The following is a 25169-nucleotide window of genomic DNA, read 5'->3' as shown; positions in this document are numbered from 1 at the left end:
GAGTACTCATTTTTGCTTGTTTAACATGATGATAGTTTTAGCGATCTGACTTCTATGTACTTGGGGATTGATAGGATGTCCTTTGCTTCTCTAATTCACTCATACACTTACTCCAAAAATAAGTGATTCCTTATTATGTATCCAGTACATGTCTAGGGAATAGACTTATAAAAATAAATTTGTCGTTTCTGCTTTCTTTCAAGGGATTCACCATCTAGTGAGGATATAATCAAGTATCATTATTTATTAAGTCTATAATCTGCACAAATTATTTTCTTCCTATTATATCATTCTGATCATCCAAAAATTCATTTAGTTATCAGTACGTTTCTCTTTTATAAATACAAGAAACAACAGTGTGAAAAAGTCCTCTTTAAAATAAGATATAATGGAGTTAAAATTCAAGTTCACATAATATATTGCTCCAAGTCATTTTTAAAAATTTATTATACTTGCTGCCTTGAGTCACCAAGTTCAATAAATTGTAACTATTTTGTTAGTAAAATATAAACCAAAATAAAATCTAAGGGAAATATATTAATAAGATGCAATTACAAATTGTTTTTCCACTCACATATTCCCTACTATATCTTTACATTTAACATAGAACTAGACGGGTGGAGATTTAGCTCAGTGGAAGAGTGCTTGCCTAGCAAGCACAAGGCCCTGGGTTTGGTTCTCAGTTCCAGAAAAAAAAAAAGCATGGAACTAGAAAAAAATTAAAACCTTTAAGACAACTCCCACCACCCTGGGATCATGGTTTGGAATGGAATTTTATAGATGAAAAGTGAAAAAAAAATGAAAGTATGTGACCCTGCTACTAGATGCTTGAAAAAACATGTACACTTTGGTTGAGGTTCTACAATATAAACCTGTCTTATCCCTACAACTAGATGGCTTGTGCTTTTGGCCAAACAGAACAAGAAAATTAACAGAGGAGCTCCATGTCTTATACACATTATATTGTAAATTTGCTTGAAATCGTAGTTTTGATAATTATCATATTGACCAAAGGCACCATCAGACTTACACATTCAAAAACACCTTGTTGTCACCTTCTGTTAACTAACTGTATTTTATTTCATGCAAGAGTAAGAATAAGTAACTGCTATTGAGGTGGTTTTAAGAGTTTGCAGTATCATTACAGCTCATAGGTTGTAAGTGTTTTTAAACTTTTTTATATTGGAAACATTGTCAAAGGAACTACACTGCCTTGATTTTTCTCCTCTGATCACATATTGGATTACCCATGTCAACATTTGCGGCAATAGCTGTAAATGATTGCAATAGTCTCTATGCCTCTGAGGAGAAAATGATGAACAGGATTACTCAGCTACAGTAATATATTTGTAGCAGCAGCAAACGTTTCAAACATCTTATACTTTTCCAAGGGAAATCCTGCTATATAGACTAATACAAACAAATAAAGCAGCAGCAACAATGTTTGTGCATCTTGAGTCTCTGATGATCGTCAATTCCCTGAGAGAAGCACAGCATAGACCTTCTCTCTGTCCAGGTTACTGACAGAAGCCTGGCTGTTGTACTAGGTTGTGCCACTGCTGCTGTTTCCTGTTTGTTATGACAACTCTACAGAACTGAACTCCTAGTGTATTCATGAAATGTTTCCTAATGGAACAAGCTGCCTATTCCAACTTGAGAACTGAAATTCTGCTCTCCAGACAACACAGATGGGAGTTGCTCCAATGAACCTTTCTAAACAGGGTCACCACCTCACCCCAATGCCCCCCCATCCTTTCTCTTACCTTTGGTGCCTGGAGGGCTACAGGGAGGTCAAAGCTTTTAAGAGTCATCAGCAAATATTGATATTTGGAAAAAAATAAAGTTTTAGTTTGAAGAGTTATCAGCTGTGGGCTCTCCTTGGGGTGTAATATCACTCAGACATTTGACATATGCTGCATGGAAGGACGATGAGGATGCAAAGTTAACAGCAAAAAGACAGGTATTTTCTGGTTCTGCATATATCAGTGTATATAAAGTTTTTATCAACAATGGTAAGAAGCAGGAGGTGAGGGGTCTGGGAGGAGAGAGATGAAGGTGGTTACTATGTGTCAAATGCATGGCATCTCACCTCCATAAATTCAAAGTGATCTGGGTCAGAGAGGGAGTGACAGGCACACACTAGTGACGCTGAGCACTATACCAAAAATGGTAAAGAGCTAAGTTTTGTGCTGTATATATTTTGATACAAAACCAAAGGGAAAAAAAACAAATAAAGAACCATGAGTGTGTATTAGATCTGCTGGAAGAACTTTGTCTGAGGCCCTCAATTTTCAACACTAAATAAATAATCTAAAATAAATGATGACCCACTCACTCATGGAGCTGGCCACCAAGTAATATTGGCAATAGTATTGGGAAACAGCATTGAATCCCACGGAAAGTGTTCATTGCACAATATGTTGTAAATAATTGCATGCTTTTTTTTCTCAGTGCGAACCAAGCTCTGGTTACATGTGTGCATGCATTTGTGTGAACATTCAGCTTCCTGAGGTCCAGGCTCACTGTACATTGATTTCCTGCTGCAAGGACAGCACTGACCGCAGTGAATCATAATAAGCTGTTGTCCAGTGAATGAGGAATGAAGTGAGGGACTAAATCCCAATCAAAGAGCACACTGGAGGCATCCATGGCTTCAGCCTCATATATAGAAGAGGATGGTATATTCCGGCATCAATAGGAGGAAAGGACTTGGTCCTGTGAAGTCTGGTTTCCCTGGTGTAGGGAAGGCCAGAGTGTTGAGGTGTGAGTGGTCAGGCAGGGTTGGTAGCAAACTCACAGAAGCAGGGGGAGGGTGGATGGGAGAGAGGGGAGCCAGGAAAGGGTATAACATTTGAAATGTAAATACATAAAAAATCCAATTAAAAAAGAAGGAAATGAGTGAGAAAAGGACAGGAGGCTAACCTCAAAGGAATGAGAGAGATTCTAGATGCTGGTTTAAGTTAAAGATTAAAGCATTTTTTTATGTATGAAAGGCAAGGGTCAGGAGACTATAGCATTTCATGTTTTTCAAGAAAAGTCATTGAAATAATGGTTCCATTTTCTTATATGAACACACAGAATCATTGGAAAGAAAAATAAACAGCTGGTTTTATTGGTTTTATTACTTAAAGAATCATTGGCATATCTTCCAACATACTTAAACCACTCTCAGAAAGATTTTTATGGGATAAGACAGCAATAGAGAATATTGTGTCAGTGTTGGGATACAGGTATCTTCCATGTATTTTCAGTCACATACAAACATCCATTTAACCTGGAAAAATATAAAATTATTAATTGATTGAATGAAATCCTAAGAATATAATTCCTTACATGAAGCAGTACTGTCTGTGTATGTGACTTTCACACTTATAATAATATTAGGAGATGAATTCATTTAATAATTGTTAAAAGTGCTGTGGTATAGTGGTGGAATACAGCATCTAAATTCTTACTGTCTGGGATGGAATCCTGGCTCTCCATTATCTAATCGTAAAGCAAATAAGAATAGAGACAAGTGCCTCTGAGAAAACACTCACTATAAAAAATAAAATGCCCTTATACTTTGAAAAGAATACTATAAATATTTTAGATATTCTAATATGTCATAAGGATGATCATTTTATAATGGGTTCACATTGCCATACGATATATTTTATTTAAACTTTAAAGATCAAACATGTGAAGTTTTGTTTGGTCAGAACTGTTTTCCAGCTAGCATGCATTAATCTTCTACCTGACTTACTGCTTTAATTCTAGTTGACTAATTTTTATTGCAACCTTTTCCATTGTCAAATTTTTGTCTGCTCTGGAATAGCAACAACCATATGTGTGGGTGTGTATTTGTCAAATATGAAGAGCCAGAATAAATCTGATATGTCATGGTGAATGGAAATGCAACAATAGCTAAAGTTTACCAGATATATTTTGATATTAAGTACTGGCATAAAGGAAACTCTGTAGTACATTGATTTTTGCTAAATTGTTTGGAAATATTTTGAGATAAAAATGTAAAAGCATGTTATTTGAGAAAATGAGAATACCAAATTGCTAAAATGCCAGAAAATATAAGATACTTATTCTGAATTGCAAGGGAATGCAAAATCAAAAGTAACAAGAGTAATTTGATGGGATGGCTACTGTGTATGCAATATTTCTATGTCACAGAATTATACCCTTGCATTACTACTCCTTGGTACATTAAAAAGCAAAACGACCAAACTGCATTTTATTTCTTGTAGGACAGTTAAAAAAGAACCCAGAAGCTATCCTTTTAAATTATTTTAAAACTTATATTGCATTAGATAAATATCTCCTTTAATAAGAGTAGAATGACTTTTTTCTAAAGTACTTTGGCTAACTTGAGACATTAAAAAATTAATTTTGCTTTCTTTTTCCAAAAGCCAATACCAATGTACATGAAGAAAGTCCATCACCAGTGAGAAAGATAATTGCTGCAGTTCTTCAATAATCATTTCCTTAGGTAAGTGAAATTTTATCCAAGTGTTTCAGAATTAATCTAACTATTGTCATTTCCATCAGTAGATATAGAAGAAACAATGATGTAAAGAAATGGAATCCACAACTACAGTAAACTCATTAAAGGAAAACCACATCTGGAAGCTATAGGAACTTTTCCAAGCAATTCCAATTGACATTCTTACACAAACACTTTTTATAATAAATGTAGTAAACAAAATACTCCCATACAAAGAGTGAAATCTTTGGAGTTAAGTTCACAGTAAATTCAAACTTTCTCTCTAGATATAGAGTCTTATTAATTAATCTATTATTACTTTGGAAGGAATAAAAGAGAATATGGATTGTGTTGGATAGCAGGCACCAATCAGAAGCATCAACATCTTTGTGGTAATCTAATAGATATGAATTTCATTTCTTCCATGAATGTTTAAACACGATTCATCCCTTATAATATTCCCAGTCTCTTGATTTGTTTCTAGATATCACAGATCCCATAAGGGTTGGATTAAAAAGTGTTCATTATGTCATGATAATAAACTTAGTCTTAGAAATTCCTTATTTGTTGCTACTTCTGAATAAGGAAGTTTGAATCAGATCATGCTGCTTGACTGCACAGAGATGTCATTCTTCTCTAATTAGGATTTGCACACTTTTGTCCATAATACTGTGTCTTAGTGAGAGTTTCTATTGCTGTTATGAAATACCATGAACAAAGGGAAAAAAGAAAGTTGGGGAAGAAAGTGTTTATTTTTTTTTTTTTTGTTCTTTTTTTCGGAGCTGGGGACCGAACCTAGGGCCTTGCGCTTCCTAGGCAAGTGCTCTACCACTGAGCTAAATCCCCAACCCCGAAAGTGTTTATTTTAGTTTACATCTTCTTTTTTTTAATTTTATTTAATATAATTTTAGAGTCCAGATTTCATCCCTCTCCCAGCCAATACTCTGACTGCTCTACATCCCTTACCTTCTCCCCTCATGCCCATCTGAATGAAGGTGTCCCCCACTCCACCCCAGTCACCCAGACCTCTCCACACCCTGGGGACTCCAGTCTCTTGATGGTTAAGTGCATCTTCTCTTGTTTCCAGACTCTGCACTCCAGCCTTAGAGGCCTCATATTAGCTGGTGCATGATGCCGCATTGGTGGCTCAGTGTCTGAAAAAAACACTGGGGTCCAGGTTAGTTAGCACTGCTGGACCTCTTGCAGGGTTGCTCCCCTCCTCAAATTCCTCCAGCTTTTCCCTAGTTCGACCACAGGGCTTAGCAGCTTCTGTTCATTGACTGAGTGTAATTGTCTTCATCTGACTCTTTCAGCTGCTTCTTGGGTCTGTCAGAAGGCAGTCATGTCAGGTCCGTTTTGTGAACATGACAAAGCATGAGTAATACTATCAGGAATTGGAGGCCTCTACTTAATGTGGTTCCCAGATATGGCGGGTCACTGGAATTCCTTTTACTCAGGCTCTTCTCTGGTTTTGTCCCTTTAGTTCTTTCAGACAGCAACAAATATGGGTCAGAGTTTTGATTTGTGGATGGCAACCTTATCCCTCACTTGATGCTCTCTCTTCCTCATGGAGGTAGTCTCTACAAGTTCCCTCTACCCACTCCCGGACATTTAACTGAGTCCTGTTAGTCTCTGACCTCTCAGGTCTCTGGAATATTCTAGAGCCACCCCCCACTCCAACATTTTAACTCCTGAGGTTGCCTGTTTTCATTCATTCTGCTGGCACTCAGGGCTTCAGTCCTTCTCCCCACCAATACCTGACCATGTTCCCCTCTTTCCCTTCCTGTCTCCTTTCTCACCCAGGTCCCTCACCCTTACCTCCTGTGTTTCATTTCTTCTCCCTCTCAGGTGGGATTGAGATTCCTCTTTGGCTGTTCAGCTTCTTAAACTTTTATTTATCCTTTATAAAAATTGGATATTTTTGTTTACATTTCAAATATGATACACTTTCCCAGTTTTCCAGTCATAAGACTCCTATCCCTTCCCCCACCAGTTCTTCTGTAAAGGTGTTCCCCCTCACCAACTACGCCCTATCCCAGCACCCCCTGACATTCCCCTACACTGGGGTTCCACCTTTGGTAGGCCTAACAGCTTCTCCTCCAATTGATGTCCAACAAGGCCATTCTCTGCTACATATGCAGTTGGAGCCCTAGTTCTGTCCATGTACAGTCTTTGAATATTGGTTTAGTACCAGAAAGTTATGGGTCGTTGTCACTGTTGTTCTTATGGGATTGAAAGCCCATTCAGTCCTGGTAATCCTTTCTCCAAATTTACTAACAAGATTTTCATTTGCTTTCCACTGGTTTGCCAAAAACCTTAACTTCTGTAGTTGGCATGCTCTACCTGGGTCTCTCAGGAAACATCTATATCCATTTCCTGGCAGCATCCACTTCTTAGCATCATCAATCTCATGTAGTTTTCTTGCAGATCTATATATCTATCTATCTATCTATCTATCTATCTATCTATCTATCTATCTATCTATCTATCTCTATCTCAATATCTATCTACCTATATCTATATCTTTATATCTTTACTTATATCTATATCTATATCTATATCTATATCTATGTCTATATATGTGTATATTTGGTGGCTCCTACAGCTATGTGGTTAGGTGGAACTTTAAGATGGATTGTGTGCAACTAGGTAAAAAATGGAGAATAAGCAAAGGCCAATGCCTATCAGACTCCCTCCTGTTATTATGAACCTATTGAAGTTGAGGTTTCTCTGGACAACAAGTCAATCCTCTTCCTGACCATCTTCCTGATTCTTGTGTTTTACCTGAAGAAAGAATAATGGTAAAACATCCAAAACCCTTAAGTCTGGCCCAGGGAACACAGGATGATAGATATTATAGAACTGATATCTAATGGGACTAGAGATCCGCATTCTATAGTCCATGATTTCCTTTGCTTTACTGATGTTTCATAAATTTTTGGTAAAATAAGGATTTAGGAGTTTATCATTTGAATTAGGTACACAATATTTACACTGTTATATTCACTCTATAGCTGGGCAGCTTTTGTTGCTAATTCATTGCAAAAAATGGAATTGCAAAACAGAATTTTTGAGTAATCATATATATATATATATATATATATATATATATATATATATGTGGTCTCCTATAAAGCAAAGTACAATACAAAAATGAAATACAATATTCAATCAAATAAATGCCTGTAGGGAAAATACTGGCCTTTGGGAAACAGAGAAAACCTAGGAAATTGAAGTGTATGTCACAGGAATGGACCTGGGAATAAAATTATTTTCCAGAATAAACTCTTCCACCCCATGTTCCTTGAACTTTTTTACCCATGCCGAGCCTCTGACTAACTTTCTCCATTCAGAGCATGAAACCACTAATGAAGAAAAAAGAAGTCTCTAGCTTCAGAGAGATGGAGTACATAAAAGTATCTTCTGAGTCACAGGAGACATACCTGGAAAAGGCACTCTCAAAACTGGTCAATGTAAAGAAAGCTGTTTAGAGGTAGGCCATGGTGCTTCTCAGTGACATCAACATTAGGCCCTCCCTGAAAAATCTATTGTATCCTGGAGAGCCCTAGCTTCTTCTGTGATGTCACAAGTGTTGTCCGGACATCAACTGCACCTCAGATATTCCTTCAGTACCACTAGGGTTTACTAATTGGCCTCTAATGCATTATAAACAGCCATTTGAGAGGGAGAACACAGAGGATGAAGTGATCAGACATGGGGAGTAGGAAGCTGGTCTTCTGTCTTGGTATAAAAAGGGAAGAAATACGTGGTCAATGGGAAAGCTCCTTGAGTCTTGGGTAGGGGTTGAGTAGGTTTACTGAAGAGATAGCCTTGATCTGAGATTTCCACATATGGAATCAGGAGCTGGGAGCCTCTCAGAAGCATCTGGACTTCCTTGCTTGTTGTTTTTCTTGGAATTCAGATAGTTTATATAATTCATTTCTTTATCCCAAATGCCAGGTGTTGGGAACGGCACTATAATTTTTCCTGAGAGCTCATAGCTTTTACCGTTTTACCAAGAAGGAAAAGGTCCTAAGGAAGAAAGATAAGGCAAGTATTGTATTTGACATTCTCTAGCTCTGCCTCTCAGTAAATACCTATATCTGTTTCTTCTAATCACGCAATTCTAAAATTCATCAATCTTATCTAGTTGTGGTGGCTGATCTATCTATCTATTTCTATATGTATATCTATCTATCTATCATATATATATATATATATACATATATATATATTCTATAGCTATGAACTTAGATGGAATTTTAACAAGGATTCTGGGAAACAAGGTCAAGGAAGTAGAATCCACAATTGACAGTGCCAAATAGATTCTCTCCAGTTCTTATGAACCTAATGAAGCAGAGGTATCAGTAGACCTCAAGCCATTCCTCATCCTGCACATCCTCCTGAATCTTATGTTTGGCCTGAAGAAAGAATCAAGTTAAAACATCTAAAAACCTCAAGTCTGGGAACACAATAAGGTAGATAATGCAGAACTGATATCAAATGGGACTAGAGAAACAGTGAATTCCATTGTCCATGTTGTCCTTTGCTTGCTGATGTCTAGTAATTTTGGGATGAAATAAGGATTGGGGAGTTTATCACTTCAAGTAGGTACACCATATTTACATTGTTATACTCATTCTATAGCTGGGCCACATTTGTGGCCAAAATCATTGCAGAAAATGGTATTGGAAAACAGAATTTTTGAGTACACATTCAGCAATATTTATAAAGTCCCATATCGAGGAATGTGCAATAAGAAAGTGAAATACAATATTCATTCAATTGACGGTCTGTAGGGAAAATACTTGCCTTTGGGAAACAAAGAAAACCTACAAAATTGAACTGTATTTCATGAAGTGTACTTGGGAATAAAATTATTATCCAGAAGAATTTCCTCCACTCCATGTTACAAGATCTGTTGTACCCATTCCAAGCCCTTCACTAACTTTTTAAATTCAGAGCATGTAACCACTAATAATCAAAGAGGAGTCTCCAGCTTTAGAGAGATGGAGTACATAAAGGTTTCCAGTGTGTCACAGAAGACATACCTGGAAAAGGGCACCATCAAGTCTGGTCAATGTAAGGAAAGCTGTTCAGCAGGTAGGCCATGGCAGTTCTCAGTGACATCATCATTAGGCCCTGCCTGAAAAATCTCTTGTAACCTGGAGAGCCCTGGCTTCTTCTGTGATGTCACAAGTGTTGTCCTGACTGCAACTGCCTCACAGATATTCCTTCAGTACCTCTAGGGTTTAGTAATTGGCATCTAATTCAGAGAAAATAGCAATTAGGGAGCAAAAACAAAGAGGATGCAGATATCATAAATGGGGAGAAGGAAGCTGCCTTCTGTCTTTGTCTAAAAAAAGGTAGATATATGTGTGCTTGTGAAAGCTCAGTGACTCCTTGGTAGGGGTTGAGTGATATTGCTAAACAGATAGCATTGATCTGAGCCTTCCACATAAGGGAATCACGAGCTGGGGACCTCTCAGAAGCATCTGGACTTCTCTGTTCTTATGGTTCCTGGAAGTCAGAGAGTTTATATCATGCATTTCTTTATTCCAAAAGCCAAGTGATGGGAAGGGCACAGTTGTTTCCTGAGAGCACGTGGCCTTTACTCTTTTTGACCAGAAGAAAAGGGACCTAAGGAAGAAAGGAAGGACACGTATTGTGTCCCTAACTCAGAGTAAACTCCTCCATGCTTTAGATATCTACTGTGCAGTTTGTGTTTGACACTGATATCTGGGAGAGAGAAGTGCTCCTAGTTGAAACTTCACGATCTCAGTCTTTCCATTATTATACCGCTATTACCATTCCCTGACATTGACCAATTAGATTTCTGAGTCAACAGCTCTGTATAGGTGGCAGTTACCTTTTCATTTATTTCTTAAATTTTTATATTTACATTTTTTGTTTTTTTAAACAAATAAATTTCTATATTTGCATTTAAAATATTATTTCCTTTAAGATTTTGCTCCAATAAGATCCCTAACTGGTCCATTTCCACTTCTTCTATAAACCACCTTACTGTCCCTTCATATTTCCTTTATCTGCGAGTCACACCAAGGGAGGATCAAGGCCTTCTACTTCCATTGGTGCCAAACAAGTCCATCCTCTGCTACATATGCAGTTGTATGAGTAGGTCTGTCCAAGTACAGTTGTTGAATATTGTTTTAGTACCAGAAAGCTCTGGTTCATTGGCATTGTTGTTCTTATGGGGTTGAAACCTCCTACAGCTCTTGTTATCCTTTCTCAGAATCTACCAACAAGAGGTCCATTTCAGGTCACAGGTTTGCCACTAGCATTCACTTCTTTATTTGACATGCTCTAGCCCTGTCTCTCAGGACAAATCTATACCTGTTTCTTGGCAGAATACACTTCTTAGATTCAACAATCATATCTAGTTTTGGTGCCTGATCTATATCTATATCATCTATATCTATATCTATATCCATATCCATATCCATATCCATATCCATATCCATATCCATATCCATATCTATATCTATATCTAATCTGTATCTTATCATCTATACATATATATATATATAATCTGTATCTTATCATCTATACATATATATATATATATATATATATATATATATATATATATATATATACCTTTGGTGGTTCCTACAACAATGTATTTTGATGGAATATTTACATGGATTCTATGTAACTATTTGAAGAATATATTATCCAAATAGGATCCATTCGACAATGTCAAATAGATTCCCTCCTGTTCTTATAACCTATTGAAGTTGAGATTTCACTGGACCTCAAGCCATTCCTCTCGCTGCCCATAACCCAGCAGCTGATGTTTGTCCTGAAGAAAGAATCATGGTAAAACATCCAAATTCCTCAAGTCTTCTCCTGGGAACACAGGAAGGGAGATATTAGAGAACTGATATCTAATAGAACTACAGAACCCCATTCTTTAGTCCATGTTGTCCTTTGCTTTACTGATGTCTGGTAATTTATGGATAAAATAAGGATTTGGAGTTGATCATTTTAAGTAGCTGCACAATATTTCCACTCTTATATTCATTCTATAGCTGGGACAAGTTTGTTGTCAAATTCATTGCATAAAATGGAATTGGAATAATGAATTTTGGAGTACTCATGCAGGAACATATATAATGCTGCCTGTCCATGAATTTACAATCAGAAAATGTAGCACAATATTCATTCAATTAAAGGTCTGTAGGGAAAATACTGGCACCTGGGAAACAGAGAAAACCTAGGGAATTGTACTTTATGTCACAGGATTGGACCTGGGAATAAAATTAATCGCCAGAAGAATTTCCTTCTCTCTGTGTCCTAGATCCTTTCCACCCATGATGAGCCCCTGACTAACTAACTTTCTTCATTCAGAGCATGTAACCACTAATGAGGCAGAGAGAAGTCTCTAGCTTTAGAGAGATGTAGCATGTAAAGGTTTCCACTGTGTCACAGGAGACACTCCTGGAAAGTGTTCCCCCAAATCAAACCAGTGTAAGAATAGTTGTTTGTAGGTAGGTCATGGTAGTTCTCAGTGACATCATCACTAGGCCCTCCATGAAAAATCTCTTGTATCCTGGAGAGCCCTAGCTTCTTCTGTGATGTCACAAGTGTTGTTGTGACTGCAACTGCCTCTCAGATATTCCTTTCATTTATCTATGGTTTACTAATTGGCCTCTAATTCAGAGTAAAGATCCATTTGGGAGGGAGAACAAATAGGATGAAGAGATCAGAGATGGGGAGAAGGAAGCTGGTCTTTTGTCTTGGTATAAATGAAAAGAAGAAATATGTGGTTCTTGGGAAAACACCCTGGGCAGATGGCTTTAGTTCTTTAGTTCTATGGGTTAACCGAGCTCTTGGAGAAGTTGCTGAACATCCTAAAGACCTTTTGGCAGATGGTAAAGTTTCTAGATACCCCTTTTTAGATTTTGATGGTCCTGGGGATTTTATGTCTGATGGTAAATGTTTCCAGGGAAGAGTGCTAGAGCCAGATTGATTTTTAGATGCTTTAGAAGACATGGAATTTTTCTGATATACTTTGGCTAATGTCACAAGGTCTAAATGATAATTTCTATGTGGACATTCCTTCAGACCTTTGGGAATATAAAAATGGTATTGTATTTTTGAAGTCTAATTTGCACAAGGACAAATCACTTTGAGCATGGAGAACACTTTCTAGATCCCTAGAGAAGGGTGCAGATATTCCCTGAAAACCTAGGGCAGATGGTGAACATGCCATTTTGGTAGAAGGAGGAGTTACTTGAGCATCTTGGGACAATATGTAATGTCCAGCATGCCCTTGTAAAGATTGGCAACATTCCACAATTCCATCATCATTTTTGGAAAATTCTATGGTCCTTTGGACAGAAGGAGAAGATGTAGGACTCACCTGAGGAGTAATTGTAGGTTTTGGTGTCTCTTTGGCAGCAGAAGATGGCACAAGGTCCCTTTTACCAGAAGGGGGAAGGTTGAAACTGTCTTCCTTAGAGGATAAATTTCTCAAGACTCCATCAGAAGGATCAAATCTTAACCCTTTGTTTCTAGAAACTGGATGCCTGTCATCCACTTTGGTAGAGGGAGAATGTCAACTATTTCTCCCCAGAGTGGACATGTGAAATAAATCTACTTGGGTAGATGGGGATAGTTGTAAAGCATGCTGTTCAGATGGAGTAGATCCTAAGAAATCCTTCTCAGATGAGGAAGGTCTTAATGTACCGTGTATATGTGTAGAAATCCTGACTGTGATGTCAGAAACGGGAGTAGGTATTAGAGCTAACTCTGAAGATGTGACCTCTCCTAGAGCATCATGGACTTTTGTGAAAGGTCTGGGAGCCTCATGAACAGATAAGGATGTTTCTAGATATTGTTCTGTAATTGTGGAAGTTCCAAGAAAAATTTATTCTGCTGGAGAAATTGAAACAGACTTTCGTATAGAAGTGTCAGGTTCCCTATCCTGCTTGATAGGCAAAACAGGTTCCAAGGCACCTTCAGAAGATATGGTAAAATCCAGAGCCTTTGAGGTATTTGGCAGATGTTCTGGGTCTGCTTCTGGGTATAAAGAAGGACTGGAAACCGTTTGTGAATATTTGGATTTGTGTAGCATCTTCTCTATTTGGGGAAGACGGCTGATCTTGAGGAGATTAAGAAGTTCCTATAGTCTCCTGTGAAGCTTGCGGAGGTCATATCCATTCTTTTGCACAAAGGGAATCCATGGAATCCCTTTCCTCAGATGTCGAGGATGCTACAGACACTGGTGTTTGCATATCATGTTCCCCCACTCCTCGTTCACATATGGTTGGATCCATAATCTTCTCTACAGATGGAATATGTCCTAGAACATCTTTTGTACATGTGTCACATCCACAAGCCATTTCCAAAGATGTGGCTGTGGGTAGAACTCCTTTTGTAGATGTGTCTTGTCCCACAGTCTCTTTATGAGATAGAGTACTACTCAGAGAAACCCGTTCAGTTTTGGGAATTTCTAGCATCTCTGATGTATATGTGGAAAATTTTGGAGCCTCTCCTTACAGGACAGAATGACCTAGACTCCCCTGAGGAGGCAGGGGATGTTGTATCTTCTCTGCACATTGTATAAATATGGTGTCTGCATGGCTCATTGACTATGTGTTGTGATAAACTTGGCTCTTTTGGGCCTGATGACATGTCAGGAGGGTTCTTTTTGGTGGTAGAGAATATTTGAATAATTCTCTGTTGTATAGGGACATTGGAAGTACTGGGGGAGATGGTGAGGGTGCTAGATCATATTTTTTATGTGCAGAAGGCACAAGAGTCCCTTGGGAGGACTCAGAATTTTCTACCACATCTTGTGTGGGTGGGAAACTCTCAAGAGCACCTTCTGAAACTTTCAATGGTCCTTGATCTAATGGTGTACATGAAGAAAGGTTTGTCTCTTCTTGGGCTGGTATGTGTGTTATGAGGTTCACTTGGGGATTTGTGACTCCATTTTGTCCCCCTTGGACCATATATGATGATTTAAATCCATTTTTTAATAGTGGAGGACTTTGAAGGTCCTCTTGGTTTAATAGGGAAGTTCTGAAATCCCCTTTGTCAGCAGAACCAGGTTTCAAACTCATTTTACCCAAAGCAGATTGCATAAGGCACTTTGTTGAAGATGTGTGACATCTTTGTCTGTTTTTCTGAGTGGACATAGCCCTCTACCCTGCTTTGGGAGTTGTCTACTGTATTAAAGTCTGCTGTGCAGAGTGGGCAGGTCTTAATCCATTTGTGGAACATGAGAAATGACTGAGATTACCTTTAAGAGAAGAAGTTTTGCAGCTCCCTTTGTCTGAGGGACATGTTGTACCTCCCCTTGATGAGAGGGGTCTTGTCAAACACACTTTGGAGGAGAAATGGAAAGCTTAGAGACATACAGGGAAGGGAATGAACATTTGAAACTCCTTTGGAAACTCTGTGGGAGAGAATGCTGATCACCCAGAAGAGTGGGCAATACTGAGACCTCAGGGAAGGAGAGACTGCCACTTCTGCCCACCTGGGCACAAATACCTAGCCCAAGAGGAAACTGCAGAGTGCCTTTGGACACATGTATATAGGAGCAGTCAAGCAGCAGGAGACCTGCAGTCCAAACTGCACCTGGATCTGAACTGGTCCAATCCGCATCCTACACCCAAATCTCGTGTGGGTGGGGAAAACTTAGACCATCAGAGGGGCGGAAACCCCTGAGAACACTGCTCACATTCCTGACTCAAGAAAAAAATACCTAGGTCCATCTGGGACTACTGTGCATAGGGACCTAGGAGCAGTAGGGGCAGGACCTTTCTGCTTGCGGCTCTTTTGGAAAGTGGAAAGTCAGCCCGAGGAGTGACTTCAGGCCTGAGACCAGAGGTGAAACCAACTTTTCTGCTCCAAGTGTCCTGCCTGATGGACTCAGGAAAGGCAAAGGCAGAATTTCCATTGGGACTGGGCACTTCCAGTTTTACTTTACAACTCAATCTCGCTGATCTGGCCCAGAACTCCCTGCTCCTAGATGCTGTGGGAGAGAGAGCTGATCACCCAGGAGTGTAGGCTAAACTGAGGCTACAGGGCAGGAGAGACGGACACTTTTACCCACCATTGCCTACATCTCTGGCCCAAGAGGAAACTGCTTAGTGCCTCTGGACACAGGAATATAGGAGGAATAAAGCTGCAGGACCATCATGTCCAGACTGTGCCTGGATCTGAACTGAACTGATCAAATAGCTCCCTGCACCCAAATGCTGAGGGTGGGGGAACTATACCTTCAGAGTAACATGAACTCCTGGGAAACAAAAGGAGACTATTCTCTGCCCAGATTCCTGACTCAACAGGAAAACACCTTGTGCCATCTGTACCACCCCCCCCCACAGGGGAACCTAGGAGAAGTAGGTGCACGTCCTGCTGGTTCCTATCCACAGGGACAGCTGAAACCCAGTGAACAGGAGCAACTACATGCCTGAGAGCAGAATACTCTGTTCCCATAACTGGTATCTACATACATAAAAGAAACCTTACTAAATCTCAAAGCACACATTGCACCTCACACAATAAGAGTAGGAGATTGCAACACCCCACTCTCATCAATAGACAGGTCATGGAAACTGAAATTAGACAGAGACGTAGATAGACTAAGAGAAGACATGAACCAAATGGACTTAACAGATAATTATAGAAGATTCTATCCTAACGCAAAAGGATATACATTCTTCTAACCACCTCATGGCACTTTCTCCAAAATTGACCATATAATTGGTCATAAAACAGGCCTCAACAGATACAGAAAGATAGAGATAATCCCATGCATCCTATAAGTCCACCACGGCCTAAAGCTGGTCTTCAATAACAATAAGGGAAGAATGCCCACATATATGTGGAAATTGAACAATGCTCCACTCAGTGATAACCTGGTCAAGGAAGAAATAAAGAAAGAAATTAAAGACTTTTTAGAATTTAATGAAAATGAAGGTACAACATACCCAAACTTATGGGACACAATGAAAGCTGTGCTAAGAGGAAAACTCATAGCGCTGAGTGCCTGCAGAAAGATACAGGAGAGAGCATATGTCAGTATCTTGACAGCACACCTAAAAGCTCTAGAACAAAAAGAAGCAAATACACCCAGGAAGAGTAAAAGGCAAGAAATAATGAAACTCAGAGCTGAAATCAGCCAAGTAGAATCAAAGAAGACCATAGGAAGAATCAACAGAACCAAAAGGTGGTTCTATGAAAAATCAACAAGATAGATAAACCCTTAGGCAGACTAACGAGAGGGCACAGAGAGTGTGTCCAAATTAACAAATTCAGAAATAAAAAGGGAGACATAACTACAAAATCAGAGGAAATTAAAAAAAAAAGTCAGATCTACTACAAAAGCCTATATTCAACAAAACTTAAAAATCTGCAGGAAATGTACAATTTCCTAGACAGATACCAGGTGCCAAAGTTAAATCAGAAACAGATAAACCATTTAAACAACCCCATAACTCCTAAGGAAATACAAGCATTCATTAAAGGACTCCCAACCAAAAAGAGTCTGGGTCGAGATGTGTTTAGTGCAGAATTCCTTATTTATAATAGCCAGAAGCTGGAAAGAACCCAATTGTCTTCAACATAGGAATGGATACAGAAAATGTGGTCAATCTACACCATGGAATTTTACTCAGCTATCAAAAACAATGCCTTTATGAAATTCATAGGCAAATGGATGGAACTGGAAAATATCATCCTGAGTGAGGTAAACCAATCACAGAAAAAAACACATGGTATGCACTCACTGATAAGTGGCTATTAGCCCAAATGTTTGAATTACCGTAGATTCCTAGAACACATGAAACTCAAGACGGATGACCAAAATGCGAATGCTTCACTCCTTCTTTAAAAGGGGAACAAGAATACCCTTGGGAGGGAATAGGGAGGCAAAGATTAGAACAGAGACAGAAGGAACACCCATTCAGAGCCTTCCCCACATGTGGCCCATACATATTCAGCCACCAAACTAGATAAGATGGATGAAGCAAAGAATTGCTGACCGACAGGAATCGGCTGTAGATCTCTCCTGAGAGACACAGCCAGAATACAGCAAATACAGAGGCGAATGCCAGCAGCAAACCACTGAACTGAGAACAGGACTCCCGTTGAAGGAATCAGAGAAAGAACTGAAAGAGCTTGAAGGGGCTCGAGAACCCATATGAACAACAATGCCAAGCAACCAGAGCTTCCAGGGACTAAGCCACTACCTAAAGACTATACATGGACTGACCCTGGACTCTGACCTCATATGTAGCAATGATTATCCTAGTAAGATCACCAGTGGAAGGGGAAGCCCTTGGTCCTGCCAAGACTTAACCCCCAGTGAACGTGATTGTTGGGGGGAGGGTGGTAATGGGGAGAGGATGTGGAGGGGAACACCCCCCAAAAAAAAGAAAAAAGAAAAGAAAAACATATAAATGAAAATTCTACACTTACCATTAAAAAGAAAATCTGCCACATTTTTATAAAAAACTAATGAACAATAAATATACTTACAAAAATAAAAAAGAAAAGAAAAAGTAGAAGAATTATGGGCAATTGCATCCTAAACACGAGTATGCAATTGTATCTAAAACAAATGTCCTTTTTGGATGCAGGAGAAATAAACCTGTTTTCCTATACTAACTGATAGCCTGTATATTATTGGTGTGGGACAGTTAATGCTTAGCATTTTTTTTTTCGGAGCTGGGGACCGAACCCAGGGCCTTGCGCTTGCGAGGCAAGCGCTCTAACCACTGAGACAAATCCCCAACCCCTATGCTTAGCGTTATTAATGAGGAGTATTTATGAGTCTTTTTTATTTTGTTGTTGCCACATACTTTTTCCAACTACTGATGAATTACTACAGGGTTATTTACCATTTCTGTCCTCCTGAGAATATCCCTTATTTTCAGAATGCGGTTTCCCATTTTTAGACTAAGGTTGCTGAAGAGACATGGCTTCCTGGTGATTATGCTGTGTAAAGTTTCTCCTCTCGGGTTGGTGTGAACGATACTTTTGCTCAGTAATAAGTTCGAGGCTGGTATCTGTATTCTCTGACAATGTGTTGAAAGGTGATCCAAGCCCATTTATATTATAGATTATCCATTGAAAATTCAGGTGTTAGTCTAATGTGATCAGCTTTATGTGTGACTTGGTCTTTTTCCTTCACAGTTTTTGTATTTTTATTTCTCTGTTCACTTAGGCTTTGATGATGATTATGATGATAATTATTTTATTTTTATTATTATTTATTATTATAATTATTATATTTATTATTCTTTTTATTATCATTATATTATATTATATTATATTATTATATTTATTATTATTTTTATTATCATTTTATTATATTATATTAGTATATTTATTATTATTTTTATTATCATTGTATTATATTATATTATTATATTTATTATTTTTTATTATCATTGTATTATATTATATTATTATATTTATTATTATTTTTATTATCATTTTATTATATTAATTATATTATATTATTATTATATTTATTATTATTTTTATTATCACCTTTATTACATTATATTATATTATATTATATTATATTATTATTGTTATTATTGTTATTATGTGTCTACTTGGTATTTTCTATGATTCTAGTACTTTAACAGAATATTAAAATTTGGGGAATATTGTTCTCAGAAAATCACATACAAATAGTTATTGTAGCTGATTTTATTCTCATGCTTATCATAGTTTCCTGAACTTAGGAATCAGGGACCCTGCCTCAGTTGGTCTGATTGGTAAATAGAGATATTGATAGCCAGTGTCTAGGCAGGGCAGACAGAGCAAGAGTCTCAGGACGCTTGGACAAAGGACCAGAGAGGAAGAAGGCATGGAGATTCACCAGAACAGAAGCAGAGGGGAGTCATTCAGGACAGAGAAGCAGCTGACATAGAAGAGCATGAGAATAAGCAGACCCAGGAGAGCTGCCCAATGGTGTCCAGGGCAAGAAAGATGGGATATAGATTTTAGCAAATAATAACGTGTGAATATCAGTGGGGGATAGTTTAGCCACTTGGAGGTTAGGAATTGGCCTTGCCATTGAGCTGTTAAAGGCATAAAAAAATATAAAGACTGTATGTGTGTGGCCGCCATCCATAAGCCCCCTATCCCTATCTGCTTCCGCTGCCCTGTCTTCTTCAAAGGTGTTTCCCCTCCGCAAAAACATCCCCTTGCTGTCTCCCCAGCATGACATTCTATTTCCTGGAAGGTCCAGCCTTGGCAAGACCAAGGGCTCCTCCCATTTGTGCAGAGCACGGTCATGCTCTGTTACATATGCAGCTAGAGCCATCAGTCTGTCCATGTGCAGTCTTCAGGAAGTGCTTTAGTCCCGCGGAGATCTGGTTTGTGACCACTGTTGTCCTTACTAGGTTGCAAGGCACTTCCGCTCCTTTAATACTTTCTCTATCTTCTCCAAAGGGGACCCTGTTCTCAGTTCAATGGTTGACTGGAAGCATCAGCCTCGGTGTTTGTCATAATCTGGAAGAGCCTCTCAGGAGACAGCTCTATCAGGCTCCTGTAAGCATGCACTTGTTGGCATCAGCAATATTGTTTAGGTTTGGGTCTGTATTATGTGGGCTGGATCCCCAGGTGGTGCAGGCTCAGAATGGCTATTCCTTCAATCTCTGCTCTAAACTTAATCTCCATATCATGTCCTATGAATATTTTTGTTTCCCCTTTTAAGACAGACCATCCTCACTTGGTTCATCCTTCTACTTGAACTTAAAGCGGTATGTGAATCGTATGTTGGGTAATTCAAGGTTTTGGGATATTGTGTGTGTGTGTGTGTGTGTGTGTGTGTGTGTGTGTGTGTGTGTGTGTGTGTGTGTGTGTGTGTTTATGATTTGGTTGCCTCATTCAAGATGGTATTTTATAGTTTCATTCATTTGCTTATGAATGTCATGATGTCATTGTATTTGATTACTGAGGGGCTCTCCATTATTTAGATGAACCACATTTTCTGTATCCATTCTTGTAGTCGAATCATCTGGGTTCTTCTTAGGTTCTGGCTATCATGAATACAGCTGCTATAAACAGAGTACAACGTGTGTCCTGGTTCTATGTTGGGGCATCATTTGGGAATATGCCCAGGAGTGGGGTAGCTAAGTCTTCAGCATATACTATGTACAATATTCTGAGGAAAGCCCAGAGTTATTTCCGGAATATTGTACCTCATTTCAATCCCACCAATAATGGAGGAGTCTTCCTCTTTCTCCACATGGTGACCAGCATCTGCTGTTAACTGAATGTTTGATCTTAGCCATTCTGCCTGGTGTATCTTTCGATTTGCATTACCCTGATGAACAATGATGTTGAACATTTCTTTATGTACTTCTCAGCCATTCAAAATTCTTCTGCTGAAAATTCTTTGTTTAGATCTGTACCCCATTTAAAATAGGGCTATTTGACTTTCTGGAGTATAACTTCTTGAGTTCTTTATACATACTGAATATTAATTCTCTTTCAGATATAGGAGGGCAAAGACTTTTTTCAAGATATTAGTTGCCATTTTGTCATAATCACTGTGTTCCTTGCCTTACAGACACTGTATTTTTACAAGGTCCAATCTCTCAACTCTTCATCGTAAAGCATAAGCCACTGGTTTGGTGTTCTGTTCAAGAAATTTTCCATTGTTATCACGTGATCAAGCTTTTCCCCACTTTTTCTTCTATTGTTTTGTGTTTTTCTCTTTATTCTGGATGCCCTTAATCCACTTGGACTTCAGCTTGTACAGCGTGATAAGTATGGATGGATTTACATTAATTTACATGCTGACATCTACGTGAACCAACACAGGAGTTCTACTTGCCTGGCTCTGTACCAATACCATATAATTTTTATCACTATTGCTGGGTATTCAACTCGAGATTAGGGATGTTGATTTCCACAGAATGTTTTTTATTTTCAGAATACTTTCCACTTCCTTGTTTTTTTTCTTTTTCTAAATGAACTTGCATATTTCTCTTTCTAACTGTACGAAGAATTTTGTTGAAATTTTCTTGGGGACTGCATAGAATCTGTAGATTGCTTTTGGCAAAGGGCCATTTTTACTATATCAATACTGCCAATCCATGACCATGAAAGGTCTTTCCATCTTCTCAAATTTTCTTCTATTAGAGACATTAAGTTCTCATCATAAGGCGCTTTCACTTGCCTGGTTTGAGTTGCACGGAGGTTTTTTTTTGTTATTTGTGATTATTGTGAAGAATGTCATTTCAATAATTTCTTTCTCGGTCTGTTTATTCATGGAAGTTTATTGATCTGTTTGAGTTAATTCTATATCCAGGATTTTGCTGTAGCTGTTTATCACGTGCAGTAGTTTTCTGGTGGAAATAATGGAGTCACTTAGGTAGACTATCATATCACCTATAAATAGTGATATATTGGCCTCTTCCTTTCATATTTGTATCCCATTGTATTCCTTTTGTTGTCTGATTGGTCAGGCTAGCATATTGAGCATGATATTGAATAAGTAGGAAGAGAATGAATAGCCGTGTCCAGTCCCTGATTTTAGAGGGAGAGCTTCAAGATTCTCTTCATTTAATTTGATTTTTGGCTACTGGTTTGCTGTCCATGGTTTACTATGGTTGAGTATGGGCCTTGAATTCCTATCATTGCAAGGCTTTGGCTATGAAGCAGTGTTTTATTTTGTCAAATGCTTTCGCAGCATCTAATGAGATGGAAATGTCATTTTTTTTCTTTCAGTTTGATTATCTAGTGGATTATGTTGATGGAATTCCATATTGAAATATCCTTGCATTCCTGTTAAGAGGTCTCCTTGATCGTTATAGATAACCATTTTGATGTGTTCATGGGTATGGTTTGCAATGATTTGATTTAATATTTTTGTCAATATTCAAAAGGGAAATTGGTCTGAAGTTCACTTTCTTTATTGGGTCCTTGTGTGCTTTAGGTATAAGCGTAACTGTGGCTTCATCGATGGAATTGGGTAGTTTCCTCTGTTTGTATTTTGTGGAATATTTTGGACAATAGTGGTATTTGGTTCTAGGAAGTGTTGATAGAATTTTCCACTAAAATCATCTGGTCCTGAGATCTTTTCCCAATTGGGTGCCTTTTAATAATTGTTTCTAATTTTTTAGGATACGTTGTACAGTTTAGATATTTTATCTGACCCTAACTTAATTTTGGTAACTGCTCCCTTTATAGAAAATTGATCATTTGATCCAGATTTTCTACTTTTCTTGAATATAAATTTCAGTAATACAGTATGATGATGTTTTGAATTTCTGCAGATTCTGTTGTTTTGTTTTCCTCTCATTTCTGATTTTGTTATTTGGATACTTTCTCTGTGCTCTTTTGTTATTCTAGCTCAGGTTTAAGTACATTGTTGATTTATCTTGGATCCAGCTCCTGGTTTTATTGATTCTTTGTTGAGTTCTTTGTGTTTCTCCTTAGTTGATTTCAGACCCGAGTTTGATTATTTCCGGCCTTGTGCTCCTCTCGGGTGAATCTGCTTCTTTTTGCTTTTGAGCTTTTATATTTGTTGTCAAGCTGCTAATGTATGCTCTCTCCAGTTTCTCTTTGGATGCTCTCAGAGCTCTGAGTTTTCCTCTTAGCTCTCCGTTCATTGTGTCCCATAAGTTTGTTTGTTGTACCTTACATTCCTAAAATTTTAAAACATTTTTATTTTTTTAATTTTTTCTTTAGTTCTTCCTCTACCAAGTTATCACTGAGTAAAATATTGGTCAACCTCTATGAGTATTTGGGCTTCCTGACATTTTTGTTGTTATTGAAGTCCAGCCTTAGGTCATGGTCGTGTGAGAAAATGCTTGGGATTATTTCACTCTTTTGTATCTGTTGATGCCTCTTTTATGACCAACTGTATGATCAGTTTTGGAGAATGTGCTGTGAGTTCCTGAGAATAAGGTGTATTCTTTTGTTCAAGGATGAAATATTCTATAGATATTTCTTAAATCCATTTGGTTCAAAATCTGTTAATTTCTCTGTGTCTCCGGTTTCCCATTCCATGATCTGGCCATTGCTGAGTGTGGGTTGTTGAAGTCTCCCACGACTATTTCGTTAGCCTGAGCTTTAGTACGGTTTCCTTTAAAAATTTAGGTGTCGTTGGATGTAGTGTATAGATATTCAGGAAAGAGAATTGACCCTGGAATGTGTGCTCCAGGATGTTTCTACAGACCATTTTCTTGGAAAATTGTTTTCCCACATTTTACTCTGAGATACTATCTGTCTTTGTCACTGAGCTGTTTTTCCTTTATGCAACAAAATTCTAGTTCTTCTTTATGTTTGCGGTCTGTTAGTCTATGTCTTTTTTATTGGAGAATTGAGCATTGATGCTAGGAGATATTAAGGAATAGTTATTGTGGTTTAGTGTTATTATTTTTTGGTAGAGGTGGAATTATGTTTGTGTGACTCTCTTCTTTTGGGTTTTTTGCAAGAGGATTACTTTCTTGCTTTTTATGGGGAGTAATTTCCCTCCTTGTGTTGGAGTTTCCCATGAATTATCTTTTGTAGGGCAGGATTTGTTAAAATATACTGTATAAATTATGTTTATCATAAAATACCTTGGTTTCTCCAACTGTGTTGATTGAAAGTTTGGCAGGGGACAGTAGCCTGGGCTGGCATTTATGTTCTCGTAGTGTTTTATAAAATCCACTCTGGATCTGACTTTCATAGTATCTGGTGAGAAGTCTGGTGTAATTCCTATAGGTATGCCTCTATACGTTACCTCACTTTTTCCCTTAATGCCTTTAATATTCTTTATTTTTCTTTGTGCATTTGGTGTTTTGACTATTATGTGAAGGGAGAAATTTCTTTTTGGTCCAATCTATTTGGAGAAATGTATGATTATTTTATTATTATAGGCATTTCTCCCTTTAGGTTAGGGAAGTTTTCTCCTATAATTTTTTGAAGATATGTACTGGCCCTCTTATATGGGAATCTTCACTCTTTTCTATACCCATTTTTCCTTTGGTTTGATCTTCCCATTGTGTCCTGAATTTCCTGGTTGTTTTCCATTAGGAGCTTTTTGAGCTTTACATTTTCTTTGATGGTTGTGTAAATGTTTTCTACAGTATCTGCTGCCCCTGCGATTTTTATCTTTTATCTCTTGTATTCTCTTTCTGATGCTTCTGTCTATGACTTATGATTTCTTCCCTAGGTTTTCCACCTCCAGACTTGTCTCTCTTTGTGCTTTCTTTATTGCTTCTATTTCCACTTATTGATCCTAAATTTTTTTAAATATTTCATCTGTTTGAGTGTGTTTTCCTGTAATTCTTGAAGGAATTTATTGTTTCCCCTTTTAGGGCTTCTACTTTTTCCCCGTGTTGTCCTGTATTTCTTGAAGAGTTTTATTTGTTCCCTACTCAATGTCCTCTATCATCATCATGAAAAATGATTTTGAATGCATATCTTGCTTTTTCAGTTTGTTGGCATATCCAATATTTGCTTTCTTGGGATAAGGGAGCTCTAATGATGCCAAGTAGTTTTGGTTTCTGTTGCTTAGGTTCCTGTGCTTGACTCTGGCCATCAGGTTTTCTCTGGTGTTTCGCGGTCTTGCTGTCTCTGACAGTGGCTTCACCATCCTGTAAAACTCTTTGTCACTGTTCCTATGGACCTTTTTCCTCCCACCAAGATGTAGGTACAGAGATATGTGGGACCAGATCAGCAATGGGTGCAGGCAGAAACA

The 25169-nt window shown here is 38.1% G+C and overlaps 1 long non-coding RNA gene across 1 annotated transcript; it reads right to left on the bottom strand.

The window, feature by feature from the left end:
- Positions 1–3091: 3091 nt before the first annotated feature.
- On the bottom strand, positions 3092–8006 carry LOC134484327 (uncharacterized). Its single transcript, XR_015647463.1, has 3 exons — positions 7921–8006; positions 6296–6377; positions 3092–3274 (listed from the first exon to the last, which is right to left on the bottom strand). It is a non-coding gene; the product is annotated as an uncharacterized LOC134484327 (long non-coding RNA).
- Between the last annotated feature and the right edge of the window lie 17163 nt (positions 8007–25169).

This window comes from Rattus norvegicus, chromosome Y (assembly GCF_021556685.1).
Source record: "Rattus norvegicus strain SHRSP/BbbUtx chromosome Y, alternate assembly SHRSP_T2T, whole genome shotgun sequence".
In the NCBI taxonomy this organism is placed as follows: domain Eukaryota; kingdom Metazoa; phylum Chordata; class Mammalia; order Rodentia; family Muridae; genus Rattus; species Rattus norvegicus.
Note: the sequence above shows the minus strand (reverse complement) of the source record. Positions and strands in the feature narration are given on the sequence as shown.